Source organism: Triturus cristatus, chromosome 7 (assembly GCF_964204655.1).
Source record: "Triturus cristatus chromosome 7, aTriCri1.1, whole genome shotgun sequence".
Taxonomy (NCBI): Eukaryota; Metazoa; Chordata; class Amphibia; order Caudata; family Salamandridae; genus Triturus; species Triturus cristatus.
This window is the reverse complement of record NC_140590.1, coordinates 1,052,610,214-1,052,624,692: the sequence shown is the minus strand read 5'-3', so window position 1 is coordinate 1,052,624,692 and position 14,479 is coordinate 1,052,610,214.

Below are 14,479 nucleotides of genomic sequence, written 5' to 3'. Positions count from 1 at the left end.
ATCCCTGCCAAATGTGATGTGGGGCCCGAAACCTTACAAAATTCACAGATATTATGGGAGCCTGTCCCTGCACCACAGGGGCAGAAGGGGCCTAATTTACACCCCAGAGGTGCTTGATTTATCAATGTGATTCATCAAAAAAATCATCAACAAGCAACTGACTCACTTCCCCGAGGAGAACAACATCCTAGACCCATCCCAATCTGGATTCCACAGCAATCACAGCACCGAAATCGCCCTCATCGCTGCCACAGACAACATCAGGACCCTACTGGATAACGGCGAAACCGCAGCCCTCATCGTCCTGGACCTCTCGGCTGCCTTCGACACCATCTACCACCACACCCTACGCACACGCCTACATGACGTGGGACTACGTATCAAAGCTCTGGACTGGACCACCTCCTTCCTCACCGACAGAACCCAGAGGGTTCGCCTCCCCCCATCCCGTTCGGAAGCCACCAAGATCATCTGCGGGGTACCCCAAGGATCATCCCTCAGCCCGACCCTCTTCAACATCTGCATGGCACCGCTCGCCAACATTGTCCGCTCGCACAACCTCAACATCGTCTCCTACGCCAACGACACTCAGCTAATCCTCTCTCTCACCAAGAACCCCGCCACCGCCAAAACCAATCTCCACGAAGGGATGAGGGCCGTCGCCCACTGGATGCAGAACAGCCGCCTGAAACTCAACTCAGACAAGACAGAGGTCCTCATCCTGGGCTCCACCTCCTCCGCCTGGGACGACTCCTGGTGGCCAGCCGCCCTGGGAGCTGCTCCCACACCCACCAACTACGCACGCAACCTGGGGGTTAATTCTGGACTCATTGCACCCCACTGGAACCAGACGGACGGTCACCCAGGCCCTCGTTAGCAGCAGACTGGACTACGGCAATGTCCTCTACGCAGGAACCACAGTCAAACTCCAGAAAAGACTCCAGCGCATACAGAGCACCTCCGCATGCCTCATCCTCGACATCCCCTGCCACACCCACATCACCGCCCACCTGAAAGACCTGCACTGGCTCCCAGTCAACAAAAGGATCACCTTCAAACTCCTCACCCGCGCTCACAAAGCTCTCCAGAATGCCGGACAAGCATATCTCAATGAACTTCTCACTTTCTACACCCCAAACCACCAGCTTCGGTCCCCCGACCTCGCCGCCGTCCCTCCATCCACAGGACCTCCACCGGTGGCAGACCCTTCTCCTACCTCGCCGCCAAGACATGGAACACCCTACTCACACAGCTGCGTTAGACCCAGGACCTGCTGACCTGCAGGAGACTCCTCAAAACCTGGCTGTTTGAGCAGTAGCTGCACCCCCATCCCCCCTCAGCGCCATGAGACCCTCACGGGTGATTAGTGCGCTCTTCAAATGACTGATTGATTGATTGATTGATTCCCATGACATAACATAGCCTCAATTATCTTTTTCTGAATGTGTGACCTATTAACCCTAGTCAACTAGTGAACAAGCACATTTACATGTAATCAGTTGGTTATGGCTGATATCAAGGCTTGGGACCTTGGTCACTTCGCATTGCCCCAGGGTTGTTGTAGGAAATTGAGTTATTGGTTAAGGGGGTGGAAGGCAACCACCATGATCCTTGTGAGGGTTAGCCACAAAAAGTCACTAAATTAACCTGTGCTTATCCCTCTGGTAGCTTGGCACAACAGCAGCCAAGTTTAACTTAGAGGCAATGTTTAAAGTATTTAAGCTGCATGAGACATCGTTGCTAGGCATCTTAGATGGATGTGCATCATCGTATGGAAGAGTGAAAATTGGGAGTAAGACTGGTACGGCTTGTTCTGCATGGAATATGATATATCTTTGACAGCCCGCAAGTGATTCTCAAGAGTTCTCAGAGCTGTATTTCATACAGAATAGTGGTAGTTACAGAGCCTTCTCAGTCTGAGTATTTATTTTTGTATAAGTTATCCAAGTGAGAACTACCACTGGTTGGTTGAAATAACACATTCATTGGTAATCTCCCCAAACAAATGTTAGAGGTGGGCCCGCTTGTTTAAAAAGAGACCCATGGTGTTCTCTGTTCATATAGCTAAAGTATTTAAGCAGCACACAAACAGTAATACAGTGAAAACACAACACAAGAAAAATCCCAAACCAATTTAGAAAAATAGAGTAATATTTAATAAATAAAATTATACCAGAACAACGAACATCCAACAAGTAGAACCAGAGAAAAATGTAACATTTTTAAATAAGAATACCACCAAGAAGCAGATAGCGACAATCTAGTTCCGCCGGACTTGGACAAGGTCACAAGTTCGGGTCGACCTAGAGGGAGCACCGGCTGGGTACAGTACTAGGATCGGCCTCTGGGAGTTGTACCTGAGTGTCCTTGATGTTGAGATGTGAGGCCCTGTAAAGTGCTATGATGCAAGGTCCTGCATCGGGTTGCGTCGGGTCTGATGAAGCCACTGATCAGGAGCAGTGAAGTGCATTGATGCGAGATCCTGCATCAGGTTGGGTTGCACTGCGTTGGTTCAGATAGAGGCCGACGATCAGGAGCAGTGAGGTGCTGTAATGTGAGGTCCTGCCTCAGGCTGCGTCGCAGTGTCAGTTCTGATGAAACCCTCAGTTGCCCCAGGAGGAGTACAATCTGAACCCAGTCATGGGTCCAGAACCTGAAGGACATTTCTTGGGGATCAGGACTCACTCCAGTAGAGGCCAGCAGCAGGGCTCAGGCAGGTCCCATTGCATGCCCAGGCAGGTATAGTTGCAGCAGGTCAGCAGTGTATACGCAGAGAGACCTTTTTTTGAGAGACATCTGGGTTGCTGATATTGATCTTTAATAGGTTTAGATTGTAAGGTGGTGTGCTAAAATGCATTTAATGTAGTGCATTTGTGAGGGATAACGGAGAATGAATTATATATTTATTCAATGCATTCTTTATAAAATGTCACTAGTTGTCATTTTTGGTATATACTACATGTATTTGTTCATTGTGCGACATATGTGTGCAGTATAATTTATTAGATTATATGTAGATTGTAGAATTAATATGTATTTAAAGAAAACTGTTATGTTAGCGTGATTGTGGGACTTAAGCTTACAGTCGAGACATTGAATACTAATTTGAAAGTTGTTTTTCTGCATGTTTTTCTCCTCTGCAGGTGAAGATCAAAAGCATTCATTAGTTAGTAAAAAGCACATTGCATTTCAGAGATAGTGAGGCGAGGAAGAACTGGCAAGGTCGAATAATTTTAATGAAGAACAATGGGAGTGTTACCATTTGGTACTATCAGACAAAAGGAAGAACCCAGAGATGCCTTGGAAGTGGAGACTGGAATATGGGAGTAGCGTTCAAGGTGCTAAGTACTTTCTTGGGAACTAGAAAAGTATTATGATGTGTATGAGGTCACATATATTGAATTCTCTTTGTGCATTTTAATTAGTGAACCAATCTTGGGTTTGGCCAGATTCCCTTTAAACTTGGAGAAGTACAGACCTCTCTTGTCATCTCTGATTGTGTGGCTTCATGCTATACATCACTTCTTACCTATAGAACTTATGCAGAGGTTCTGATGCTAACACCTTTCTTGCTTCCTTGAGTCAACAGGGTTTCCTGTATCCTTAGTTTAGTATAGGGTTTATTAGATGTTGCAAATCTCTCCCATGTATGGGAGAGGATCACGAACATTCATCGAGTCATCAATTGCGTTTCCTTATTTCTTGCATTGCTGCTACCAAAATTCTTATTTTGTGTGTCACTTTGGTCTTGCTTTGATAATCCTTTACTTTTATAATATGTTCTTGAAATTGATTTATAGATTTACAGTGAATATGGACATCAACTCTAAAATGGGGTTATCATAACATTTACATTTACTTATGTATGCATTTTTATATATTGCAGACATTACACAAAAATGCTAGAGCACTTTACAATAGAAAAGGAATATTACATAAGTTGCAAGATTATGATTACATAGGTCATAGAGTTACATTAAAGCAAAACCAAAAGGGATGATGGACGGAGTGTTGAACATTGCAAGTACTCACCCCCCGTCAACTGATCTGGGTTTAATCCATCATCATTCTTTAGCTCACTCCGCCACCCCAGTTCCGACATGGCCATATGCAAATCAGTCTGACTTTGTGCCGCATGCGAACAGTCCAGCCCGAACTGCCAAGCCATGTCTTCCCTGGACCGGAAACAAGCATCCTGGGACTGGTTTCTGGCTAATCAGCCGTCATCAGCCAGGCTAGCTTGAATCCAGTGGCAAAGTAAGCAAGGGACCCACGTCTGGGCATACCCTGCCAACTTAGGGTGAACAAAGCAAAACCAAAGGGGATGATGGATGGAGTGTTGAACATTGCAAGCACTCACCCCAGTCAACTGACCTTGGTTTAATCCATCATCATTCTTTAGCTCACGCCGCCACCCCAGTTCAGACATGGCCACATACAAATCAGTCTGACCCTGTGCCTCATGGGAAAAGACCAGCCCGAACTTCCAAGCCATGTCTTCCCTGGACTGGAAACAAGCATCCTGGGACCGGTTTCTGGCTAATCAGCCGTAATCGGCCAGGCTAGCTTGAATCCAGTGGCAAAGTGAGCAAGGGACCCACGTCTGGGCATACCCTGTCAAATTAGGGTGAACAAAGCAAAACCAAAGGGGAGGATGGACGGAGTGTTGAACATTGCAAGCACTCACCCCCAGTCAACTGATCCGGATTTAATCCATCATCATTCTTTAGCTGACTCCGCCACCCCAGTTCAGACATGGCCACATGCAAATCAGTCTCACCCTGTGCCTCATGAGAACAGTCCAGTCCGAACTGCCAGGCCATGTCTTCCCTGGATCAGAAACAAGTATCCTGGGACTGGTTTCTGGCTAATCAGCCGTCATAAGCCGGGCTAGCTTGAATCCAGTGGCAAAGTGAGCAAGGGAGCCAAGTCTGGGCATACCGTGCCAACTTAGGGCGAACAAAGCAAAACTAAAGGGGATGATGAACGGAGTGTTGAACATTGCAAGCACTCACCCCCAGTCAACTGATCTGGGTTTAATCCATCATCATTCTTTAGCTCACTCCGCCACCCCAGTTCAGACATGGCCACATGCAAATCAGTCTGACCCTGTGCCTCATGGGAACAGTCCAGCCCGAACTGCCAAGCCATGTCTTCCCTGGACCAGAAACAAGCATCCTGGGACCGGTTTCTGGCTAATCAGCCGTCATCAGCCGGGCTAGCTTGAATCCAGTGGCCCAGTGAGCAAGGGACCCAAGTCTGGGCAAACCATGCCAACTTAGGGTGAACAAAGCAAAACCAAAGGGTATGATGGACGGAGTATTGAACATTGCAAGCCCTCACCCCCAGTCAACTGATCTGGGTTTAATCCATCATCATTCTTTAGCTCACTCCGCCACCCCAGTTCAACATGGCCACATGCAAATCAGTCTGACCCTCTGCCTCATGGGAAAAGTCCAGCCCGAACTGCCAAGCCATGTCTTCTCTTGACCGGAAACAAGCATCCTGGGACCGGTTTCTGGCTAATCAGCCATCATCAGCCAGGCTAGCTTGAATCCAGTGGCAAAGCGAGCAAGGGACCCACATCTGGGCATACCCTGCCAAATTAGGGCGAACAAAGCAAAACCAAAGGGGATGATGGACGGAGTGTTGAACATTGCAAGCACTCACCCCCAGTCAACTGACCTTGGTTTAATCCATCATCATTCTTTAGCTGACTCCGCCACCCCAGTTCAGACATGGCCACATGCAAATCAGTCTGACCCTGTGCCTCATGGGAACAGTCCAGCCCGAACTGCCAAGCCATGTCTTCCCTGGACCAGAAACAAGCATCCTGGGACCGGTTTCTGGCTAATCAGCCGTCATCAGCCGGGCTAGCTTGAATCCAGTGGCAAAGTGAGCAAGGGACCCACGTCTGGGCATACCCTGTCAACTTAGGGCGAACAAAGCAAAACCAAAGAGGAGGATGGACGGAGTGTTGAACATTGCAAGCACTCACCCCCAGTCAACTGATCCAGATTTAATCCATCATCATTCTTTAGCTGACTCCGCCACCCCAGTTCAGACATGGCCACATGCAAATCAGTCTCACCCTGTGCCTCATGAGAACAGTCCAGTCCGAACTGCCAGGCCATGTCTTCCCTGGATCGGAAACAAGCATCCTGGGACCGGTTTCTGGCTAATCAGCCGTCATAAGCCGGGCTAGCTTGAATCCAGTGGCAAAGTGAGCAAGGGAGCCAAGTCTGGGCATACCGTGCCAACTTAGGGCGAACAAAGCAAAACTAAAGGGGATGATGAACGGAGTGTTGAACATTGCAAGCACTCATCCCCAGTCAACTGATCTGGGTTTAATCCATCATCATTCTTTAGCTCACTCCGCCACCCCAGTTCAGACATGGCCACATGCAAATCAGTCTGACCCTGTGCCTCCTGGGAACAGTCCAGCCCGAACTGCCAAGCCATGTCTTCCCTGGACCAGAAACAAGCATCCTGGGACCGGTTTCTGGCTAATCAGCCGTCATCAGCCGGGCTAGCTTGAATCCAGTGGCCCAGTGAGCAAGGGACCCAAGTCTGGGCAAACCATGCCAACTTAGGGTGAACAAAGCAAAACCAAAGGGTATGATGGACGGAGTATTGAACATTGCAAGCCCTCACCCCCAGTCAACTGATCTGGGTTTAATCCATCATCATTCTTTAGCTCACTCCGCCACCCCAGTTCAGACATGGCCACATGCAAATCAGTCTGACCCTCTGCCTCATGGGAAAAGTCCAGCCCAAACTGCCAAGCCATGTCTACTCTTGATCGGAAACAAGCATTCTGGGACCGGTTTCTGGCTAATCAGCCATCATCAGCCAGGCTAGCTTGAATCCAGTGGCAAAGCGAGCAAGGGACCCACATCTGGGCATACCCTGCCAAATTAGGGCGAACAAAGCAAAACCAAAGGGGATGATGGACGGAGTGTTGAACATTGCAAGCACTCACCCCCAGTCAACTGACCTTGGTTTAATCCATCTTCATTCTTTAGCTGACTCCGCCACCCCAGTTCAGACATGGCCACATGCAAATCAGTCTGACCCTGTGCCTCATGGGAAAAGTCCAGCCCGAACTTCCAAGCCATGTCTTCCCTGGACTAGAAACAAGCATCCTGGGACCGGTTTCTGGCTAATCAGCCGTCATCTGCCAGGCTAGCTTGAATCCAGTGGCAAAGTGAGCAAGGGACCCACGTCTGGGCATACCCTGCCAACTTAGGGTGAACAAAGCAAAACCAAAGGGAAGGATGGACGGAGTGTTGAACATTGCAAGCACTAACCCCCAGTCAACTGATCCAGGTTTAATCCATCATCATTCTTTAGCTGACTCCGCCACCCCAGTTCAGACATGGCCACATGCAAATCAGTCTGACCCTGTGCCGCATGGGAACAGTCCAGCCCGATCTGCCAAACCATGTCTTCCCTGGACCGGAAACAAGCATCCTGGGACCGGTTTCTGGCTAATCAGCCGTCATCAGCCGGGCTAGCTTGAATCCAGTGGCAAAGTGAGCAGGGGACCCAAGTCTGGGGATACCGTGCCAACTTAGGGCAAACAAAGCAAAACTAAAGGGGATGATGAACGGAGTGTTGAACATTGCAAGCACTCACCCCCAGTCAACTGATCTGGGTTTAATCCATCATCATTCTTTATCTCACTCCGCCACCCCAGTTCAGACATGGCCACATGCAAATCAGTCTGACCCTGTGCCTCATGGGAACAGTCCAGCCCGAACTGCCAAGCCATGTCTTCCCTGGACCAGAAACAAGTATCCTGGGACCGGTTTCTGGCTAATCAGCCGTCATCAGCCGGGCTAGCTTGAATCCAGTGGCAAAGTGAGCAAGGGACCCAAGTCTGGGCATACCGTGCCAACTTAGGGCGAACAAAGCAAAACTAAAGGTGATGATGAATGGAGTGTTGAACATTGCAAGCACTCATCCCCAGTCAACGTATCTGGGTTTAATCCATCATGGGTACTGATTTGCATATGGCTGGGTCCAAACTGGGGTGGCGTAGTGGGCAAAAGAACGATGGATTTAACCCAAATCTTTTGACTGGGGGAGAATGTTTGCATTGTCAGCATTCCGTCCATCATTTGTTTGCTGTAACACTTTTCACCCTAAGTGGGATGGGTATGCCCAGACGTGGGTCCCTTGCTCCCTGTGCCACTGGATTCAAGCTAGCTTGGCTGAAGAAGGGTGACATACCCTGAAACCGGTCCCAGGATGCTTGTTTCCGGTCCAGGGAGTACCTGGCCTGGCAGTTGGGTCTGAACTGTTCCCATGGGGCACAGGGTCAAGACTGATTTGGATATGGCTGGGTCCAAACTGGGGTGGCATAGTGGGCAAAAGAACGATGGATTTAATCCAGATCTTTTGACTGGGGGATAATGCTTGCATTGTCACCATTCCGTCCATCATTTGTTTGCTATAGAGTTACATTAGGCAACACGCACTGTATTAGTAATAAAGTATTAGTTTAAGCAGTGCTAGATTTTACGCAGGAGGTTTTTGACTAGTGCCAAATGTGTGTAGAAGTTGTAGGAAAGTGAGGTAGAGAAATAAGTCTTCAAGGTTCAATTATTGATTACAACTAGGAAGGAGAGGTAAGCTGAAATGTGTTTGAAAGAGAAAGGCTTTCAGTTTAGTTTAAAGGACAGTGATTGAAGTGGAGGTGTGTGATAGTTAAGGAGTTTCATCAGGATTGGAAGAATACTATTGTTCACCCTAACAAATTGTACCAACATGATTAAGAAAAAAGGTGCTCTCATTCAACATGCTCATTTTGGGTCTGAAACAACAGCTATCCTTTGCCAGGGCCTGGTACAGAGCTGGACTTGAACCCAAAATCAGCTTTGGTAAAAAAATGTTCAAATCAACCCCACATTGCAGGATGCACTGGCTAGAATGGTTTGGTTGTGGCCAGGGCCGTTTCTACCATTAGGCAAGACTAGGCGGCCGCCTAGGGTGGCAAAAGGGGGAGGGCGGAAAAAGACATGAGTTTGGGAATATCTAATGCATTAATTCTTCTAGCCTGGATGACAGGGGAGAGAGTGATGGTAGTAAAAGGGAGGGGGCGGTGTTTTTCAATTCTCGCCTAGGGCGGTAAAACATCTAGAAACGGCCCTGGTTGTGGCAACCCATCCTGCTCCCAAAGCAGCGGAAAAATGGCAGTGAGTGGAATGGCTGGTACAGCACTGCCTGACTACTGCTGATCAGCAGACACCCTGTGTGAATCAAAACATGAATTCCGTAGGCAGAGGAAGAGAGCAGCTACAGATGGAGAATCTAGTTTATAGGGCTCTTGAGGATATCTCATGGGCCATTACATTCTTAAGCCTCATGCGTTTTGATTTGCATACCAAGCTTTTCGACAGCATGAATAGCCATGGGAATACAGTTACCATGAAGGGCTGTCACATTTTGTTTTTGCAGTAAAACAGTTTTCTTTTATCATTATGGAAACAGATAATCGTGTTGGATCTACCTGACATGATATTATTGTTCACAATTCTGCATGACGCTAAATCCTTTTATTACCAGGCATTTGCTACCAAGCGTAATGATTTCTAATGAAATAAGAGAACTAAAGCTGATCAGCGATGCCTCAAATGCTGAAAACTGCCTTTAACGAAATGGAGAAAAAACAGTTCTCCCCTTTTGAATAGAGCTGGTGCGTATGCTATCTTGTACACCACAGCAAACTGGCAGCCTCACTCACAAAATCATCTTCAATAGCACTGCACTGCCACGTATACATTTGTTAAAAGGCCACTTGGAGTTATATGAGGCATCTTTAAACTACTTAAAATTCTAGTTGAGTATATGGGTCCTTTTGACCACATGATTTTGTGAGATTACGCAAAGTATCGTGCCTATCAACATAACACACAACACTATCGATTGTGTAATGTAGGCAAATGATTGCCAACTCCTAAAATGTGCTCAAACATACAACATGGAGATGGCTGACAGCTGAATGTACATCAGACTCACAGTACCACTGCAGGGATGTCGGATCTGCAATGCTGCTCTGTTTCACTCATCTTCTATTGTTAGGAGGCTACACAAGTCACTCCAAGAACACATGGGAAAAAGGGAATTGGAAAAGACACGTCACTGAGTAGCACCCTCTGTTGGTATGCATTTGTTTCATGCGTTCAAGACCAGAGGAGAGTAAAAAAACAATTACTATATAGATTCCTGAACTAAACTATCTAAAAATGCTATATATGATGCTGCATGTGCTTGTGAATACAAATGCTTTGTTTGCAATAAATATTGTGAACATTTATTTAGTCTACTATCTAATTCTGCTGTGGTTTGATAAGCTATGCCAAACCTAATCACTCCTCTACATTGAATAATATTGAGTGCAGTTTAAAAAACATTCAGAAAGCCAAATCAGGCACAAGGCTCAAACTCTTTAGAAGGGATGAGAACTTTAGTTCAATAGAATTAGTCATGAACCAATACGGCATTTGGAGAAATGTCCAAGTCCAATGTCCAAGATCAAATAAACTAAGATGGTAGCACGCCAACAACAATCAATTCCCCTGAAAAATAGCCACTGGGAAGCAAGGTTCTTCAGGGTAAGCACTCAAAGAGGCCACCACATTCTAAATTATGTTAGTTTTTGTTTTGGAAGTGATTATCAGTATATGGATGGTGTATTGGTTTCGGAATGATACACCACACACTCACCATTTTGGCTTTCATTTTAGAAGTATTGAATGCTACTTAAATATGGATTTGATGTTAAATACATGAAATTAATATTCAAGATATAAATGTTCTGAATGACTAAATGTTAGGGACCATAAATGTTTTCAATGCCTATGTCCATCTACCTTGATTGGCCCAGGAGACAGCTTCTCCTACTCTGACCACAAGTAATGCATACTGTGTTGACATTCCTGACAATGTGTTGGTGAATGTCTTTCATAGTCTACTACATCAGTTGACTTGAGCACATGGTACTTTTTAAGAACTCACAAAAAGGGTACTCCAGCCGAGTAAATATTCCACTCAAGGACTATTTCAGAGACTGACAGCAACAGAGCAGTTCTAAAACAAAAAATGATATCTATGATTCCATTTACATCTCTGGATATGTCCGACCACTATGCACTTTCTTTTCTGAAAATGGAGGATAAAATTAGGGAGGCAAAATAGAGTTGTAAATGCTACTAGCAATTAGACACCATCAATTTAAGAGCAAGATTGTATCCACTGAGCAAATGGTGTAGTTTGTGACTAAGCTGAGCTGTGTTTTTTTTCCCCTTACTGTGATTGGGCAGTACAAACCAATGTCACTTGAAAATAATGACGAACAGCTAACTCTAGAACGTTTACAAATTCTACATTACAACATTTGGCAAGGTGTTGAACATGTTGTGCCCTGAGCCCCCATATAACATATATTTCCTTGTTAGGTTCATTGTTGCCTAGGAATTGTAAATATTTCATAAAGTATAGCTACAGTGTGCTATTTCATTTATGTGCAGTAAGTGTAACAATGTTTTAATATTCTTTGATAATGTATTTCTAGCTCATGTTATATATTCATAAAGTGTGATATATAGTGAAAAGCATAGTGACCTTCGATGAATGTTGAAGGGAAATTACACACTTCTATCATCATCTTACATCATAGATCAGAGGGTTGATTTTTCCCAAAATAAGGTTGCAAAATATTATATAAAGCGTGTATCACAAATCTCTCTTTGAAAGAGGAGCGTCAGACCTTCCAGAGAAAGAATCTACAACAAACAGTCTGCATCAAGGTTGCACCCTCTCACTAACTAGTTCTTTTGAGAACAGCCAAATGATAGTAACAAGAGCTAGTCTGTCCAAGGGCAGGCAGCAGACTGGAAAGATATTAGCAATGAGCACTTATGTGTGTTTGACATCTGGGAAGTGCTTATGTTTGGCAAGACTTTTAGTGCTAATGTTGACATTAACATTGATTATGAAAGAATGGATTCCATCAAAGTCTGTTTCATAATATGATGTCAATTTTCATATGATACACCTGTTGTGCCTTTATATTAATCACCATAACTTTTAGGTATGCAATTATTTTACATATAATCTCCACTAAAAGCCTTTAATATTAACAATGTAGAGTTATTGTGAGCATGTCTTCTGGGACAACAGTACTATCAGCCCACTAGAAACATCAATGTTTTCCAGACAGGATCTGATTGCTGCCCAATCTGCATAACCTCCAGGTACATTGGAAGAGATGGGTGGGTTACAGTCTGTCTGTTCTTCTAGCCCAAGCTTGTAAGTTGGCACATATCAGTGCTTGTCTGAGGGGCAAGAAAGGTCTAATGGGAATTTGTTAGAAGACAACTTGTAAAAATGCCTCATAGCACAGTGTGATATTCAAAGCCATAGGTAGCACAGCATAAGCGACTCTAACCTCTCCACATTAGAAGTGGTAGAAGCGAATGCCAAGACCAACACTGTCTTTGGCATTGAAAAGAGTTGACATTGAAGAAACATTGTAAAATGTATCTGCATATGAAGGCTTAGTACTAAGGTGATTTACCCAAGGACAGTTATGCATTTGATAAGCAAAGATTAGGGGTCAAGTCCTTATACGCCTTCAGCTAAAGAGGACATCTGATAAAAAATATTACACGTTGAATTTTGTCCCTCTCAGATTCCCTACAAAGGTTACTCTTTCCAGTTCAAAGTAGAGTAAGGCCTCACCATTCACGAGAAAAAGTTGTTTCACATGGGAATTGTTAAATATTATTCAAATATGAAATGCATCGGAACTTTCTGTGAACTTTATCTTTTTTATCCACTGCCGCTACTTTGTATGCTTTTTTGTATTCATAAAGTTAAACCTGTGTTTAAAACAAACAAGCGTTACCCAGCTGGCATATTTCATGTATGTCTGGGTCAATCACTGAGGGGCACATTTGGCCACATTATTTATGAAGAAAGACCTATACAGACCTTTAAATATTTCCTTCCTTACCTCCCTCCTTTCCTTCGCCTTCCCTTACTGTCTTGTCCCCCCCTCCCTTTCTGGGTCTGAAGTGGTGTCTCATCAACTAATAAGGGTCGCCCAGCACAGCTCCAGTTTCTCTAAGTGACAGGGAAGAAAGTATACATTTGGGATGATGCCATACCTGATACCGTGCCGGTCCTGGCATAACAGTGGTAACAGCAGTGGCGGTTCTTCGTGGGAGTGCTGCGGGGCAGTGCGGCGGGGCGGACGAGGGGCAGGGTGGGGGGGTAGTAAACTCAAGCTTACGGCCGAACAGAGTTTAGTAAATCAATAAATAAATAAATAAAACAAATGACATTGTGCGCGCTGCAATGCCAATCGGCGATGCAGCGCGTGCATGTAATTCATTTTATTTATTTACTAAACTCCGTTGGCTGTAAACCGGAGTTCACTACCCCTACCGTGCCCCTCCTCCGCCCTACCGCCCTGCAGCACTCTCACGAGGAGCCGCCACTAGGTAACAGTGGGAATTTATGAACTCTTGTTACTGTTCATGATGAAATGAACAGAGGTCAAGGCAAAAGGAATAACCGACACACACTGTGATGATGCTGGTAATGTCAGTGGGAGGAGAAAAATATTTTGTAAAGAAAACAACCCTTTTGAAGCCGTTCATATGTACTCGAATATTGAGGTATCTGTGTCCTGTAACAAACAAAAGTTTGATATCTGCAACCAAAACTTACTAACGTTAGTGGTGACATGCTGTAGCCTCTCTCCACTATCCAACTGCTCTTAGTCACCAATTACAAACTTGTGGCAGAAGTGTGGATAATCACAACTATATGGAAGTATCCCCACCTAAGTTTCCACCTGACCATGACATACAGAGACCTCTGCCAGACCCGCTTTCTCTCAGGCAGACCTTGCACCACCATGCTGGTGTCTAGTATCACCATACCATTATCCTGTTATGATCTAGCTATCCCCCTTAACGGTGATTACCACCAGCATCCTTGACAACAAAATGGTGGGTGGTTGTGTTGTTCAGACCTGGGTAAAGTCCATTCCTTTGCATAGGTCTGAATGGAGGCCTTTATAATCTATGCATTGCTTGCTCCAGTCCAACAGGGATAACTCAGGAGGATGAGCGTGAGCTATGAGGATCTTTGTGTAATCTGAGGCTGAAAGGTTCCAATGCTACTGAGATGACTTTATATGTAACTGGATCTGTTGTGCAAATATGTGCTTATCCTGCTGTTTGTGTGTGACAATAATTTGAAGCAGAAGTTGATCCCTTTACCAAGAGCATTTTTAAGTCAGTAGGAGAATCGCACGCCCAAGACCCCGAATCTACAGCGGTATTTTGCAAAACCAGATTTCAAAATTCAGATTGTGATGAGTAAAAGGGGGGCGTTATGGAGCCATGAGTTCTCAATGTGCATCGCAAGATCACATTTTTCCCTCTGCCTTGTTGTTTGGGGT